This window comes from Macaca thibetana, chromosome 8 (genome assembly GCF_024542745.1).
Source record: "Macaca thibetana thibetana isolate TM-01 chromosome 8, ASM2454274v1, whole genome shotgun sequence".
In the NCBI taxonomy this organism is placed as follows: Eukaryota; Metazoa; Chordata; class Mammalia; order Primates; family Cercopithecidae; genus Macaca; species Macaca thibetana.
In genome coordinates, this window is record NC_065585.1 from 80,199,328 (window position 1) to 80,203,208 (window position 3,881).

Genomic DNA, 3,881 nt, shown 5'->3' on the forward strand with positions numbered 1-3,881 from the left:
CTGCATAATGGAGTTATCATTGGTAATAGTACCAACTTAAAGAAGTGTTAAGAAAAACAGTAATACACTGTATACATAAAGCACTTACAATATTGACTGGCATGTGAAAAATTCTCAATAAATTCTGCCTTTTTAACAACTTGCTCATCACTCTAACCTGAATGTGCTCCATTCTCCTTGTGGTAGCTCATGTTCCATCAATGCACTTATCTAGCTAAAGTTTACAAATATATGCCTGTACACTGAATACCTGCAGTATAGCTTCTACATAGTTTTAACAGGGGAGCTGAAGTATAAATATGGTTGGAAAGGGGGTATTCATCTCTCTATTATTTCAGACAAAAGTATAAAATATGATTTGAAGCTTTCTCTGACCTTCATGAGGTCTTTAAAATGAGGTAGTAGAGACATATTTTCTGTATTTTCCAGATATTATGCTATATATTGTTATAATTTGTCCCCAGACTCATGCCCCATCTCAAACGGAAGTTACTGATAAGGTCATTAAGAGTCTGCAATAATTCATTGTGAACTTTGTGAGAGAAAGCAATGCAGAGTTTATTTTGCAAATTCCTCAGAACACTAACTTAACATTTTTTTTATCTAAAATGTGCCCTTTTTGGTGGGGATAATTAGTACAGATATGAGTGAAGCTGAGTTTGAATCATTTAAAACCTCAGCATTCACAAATAATGCCCAGTGGAGTTTATTTCTAAGATTGATGTTTAGGCAGTAATTCAAATAATGAAGTCTTTTATTTTAAATAAATCAACAACCAAATAACCAGCTTACTTACTACTGGTATGGTATGGAGATGATTCAGTATGGGTATTTTACAAAAATGAGCATTTTCCCACTCAGTGAAGTGGAGTCATAATTGAAGCATTTTGTGGTTTATAAAGGTGTGATCCTTTGAAGAAGCATTTGTTTAAGATAGTAGGGTCATGGGAGAAATTTGAGCTGAATTATAAAATGTGGCAATGATGAGAATTCTGTGAAATGAGTCAAACTCATATATAATTGCTAATATTAATAATTACTGAGAGATTGACCCAAATTTATGCTTTTAACAAAGCCTCTTCCATCAGGAGATATTTTGTCTAACTTTCAGCAAGTTTCTCTCAATAACTTTTCTTAATCTCTTGTAGAGTTATGATATCATTCTTTGGGTTTTGAAGAGTTGACAATTTTCTAAAAACAAATCGGACTGTTAAAAAAAGAGGGCAATTATGAAGACTAAACATAGCTCATATTTTACTTTTGTTGGGAGCTGTGTGTGTGTGTGTGTATATGTCTTTGGGTGGGCATGAGGTGTACACTCCAGGAAATGTAGCACAGAGCTATTTTGATGCAGTGCAGATTAGATCATCTTAGAACATGAAGAGATAATTTTTAGATCAGTGGAGCCAAGTCTTTCATTTTACAAGTGGAAAAACAGCAACAGAGAATTTAAGAACCTACTCCAAACCTCACCAATTTGTGACTTTGGATAGATAGCAAAAAAGAGTAGTTTCCCAAAACTTATTGTTAATAAGTTCTGGGTTTTTTTATTTTTAATAATTTTTCCAAAAAAGGAAGGACCATGGCAAAACTCTTATTTGGATGAGCTGTTTAGACTAGTTTCAGACCCATAAGATTTTATGTTTTCCAAAGCAGCAGTAGCCTCTCTTCAAACCACTGCAGCAGGGACTATGTCTCTAACTTGCCTTGGCAAGGAAACAGAAGAAAAATGGAGAGGAGGTATTATATAAACAGGTAGCTGGATATGAATATTCAAGCTTATTTTCATATGAAAATTTTTTCCTCCTTTCTTTGCTACTTTAGAGAGAACTGAGGTTTTAATTCCCCTGCCCTTGGCAAAAAAGAACTAGTGTTATGTCTATTTGGGAGCATTAATGGGCATGAAAGCCCACTGGGAAAGAGAAAGGGAGTGGTATGTGTTGGAAAGAAGAGGAATGAAAGGAAATGGGAATTAAGTGCTGTAGGCACATTGCCCTAGGGAAGTACTGAGGAAAGTAAGGTTTTACCTTCACCTCCCTGACTAAAGAGAGCGTTCCCTGGGCTTGGAAGAAGGGCCACGTTACAGATTAGTCTACAAGTCTGTGGTCCTGGGAGTGTCGAGGCCTCACCTCTCAGCAGTGCCATTCCAGAGATAGCAAGTTCCAAGAGTAGCAGGAGCTGAAAGTTACACCTGGGTTGACCAACCCAGTCTTGACAAATATTTTTCATGACCCAAGAGTGACGTCACTGTGTAGAGGTGTGCAGAACTTTAAACCAAGTTCCCATTGTCTGAACCAAAGACTTTGCTAGTGCTCCCATATATCAGGGTCCAATGAGAAGGTCAGCTCACTAACATCCAGCATCTTACCAGGGGATGTTCTTTCACTGACTATGGACAGACCCTCAACACTTAGGGAACCCAAACCTAAGAAGAGGTGGGATGCTGGATACCTAGAGAAACTGAGGTGGAGCCTGTAGGGTAGGGAAATCTTTTCCTTTGGATTTGGATAGTCTGACCTTAACTAGCTTAGATACTCTAAGTTGGAAGAATAGTTAGTGACATTGCACTAAAAGCAGAGGAATCCCAACCGTGTCTGAGTCTCAAGAAGTCTAAGATAGACACTGAATGCCTCCTTAAGTCACCTTGGTATCTCATTTTCACTAACACTCAGCACCTGAAATAGTGGCATTTCTCAAACTATGAATAAAGATGAAAAATCTCAGTATTGTATTGCAGTGAGGCAGGCTTTTCTCCAAAACTCCAGCTATGACTTTGTCCTTGTGCACATCTCCTTTGAGAATCTACACAAAAGGTGCTGAGCTATGGAATAGAGACACAGTAAAAACAAAATAGACCTTTGTCTTACTTGTAGCTCTATGTACTCCAGTTCTTACCTTTCTTTCCACCATCCATCAGCTAGGGAATGCCTAAGTCTTGCCAAGTTGACAGCTTCTAATCCATGGGCCTCTACAATGGCTATGTTTTGGTGAGATAATTTGTAAGCTTTCTAGACATGATACTTCTTTTGCCTGCAGCAGAAACAGGGTGGGTGAAGTTATAAAGAAACACCTGCAGAGACACCTGGCTGAGTTTCCTGTGGCTATATCAAGTAACCAAAATGACAAGCCTAGGTTAGTGGATGCCCCTGTGAATAATACAGAGGTAAAAATACATTGATAAAATACATTCAGAATTTGGGATATTCTAAATATTCTTCAGGACAACTGATCTTATCTCCTTAACAAGGGAATGGCATAAAAATGAAAGAGTGGTAGTTGTAAACTTTAAGTGAGTTAAGAGACATAATAAACAAAGGTAATCTCTGGACCTTTTCTGATACTGACTCAAACAAACCAACTTGGAAAGAGTTGTAGAACAATTGGGGGAATTTGAATATGGCTGAATATGAGATAATATTAAGAAATTATTGTTAGTTTTATTAGTTATAATGATGCTTATAGAAGTAGATGGTGATGTCTTTAAATACTCTAAACTACTTCACCAGATATAAATATGGAAAAATGTTAATCATTGTTTAGTGTAGATAATGGGTATATGGAGATTCACTCTACTACTCTATATTAGTCCATTTTCATACTGCTATGAAAAAATACTTGAGACTAGGTAGGTTATAAAGAAAAAGAGGTTTAATGGACTCACAGTTCCATATGGATGGGGAGGCCTCACAATCATGGCGGAAGGCAAATGAGGAGTAAAGGTACATCTTACATGGCGGCAGGCAAGAGAGCTTGTGCAGGAAAACTGCCCTTTATAAAACTATCAGATCTCATGAGACTTATACACTACCATAGTTACCAGGTATCTCCAAATTCTCAGGCTGCAGCTAAAGCTGCATTCTTTTCATTGAAGGCCAGGGTCT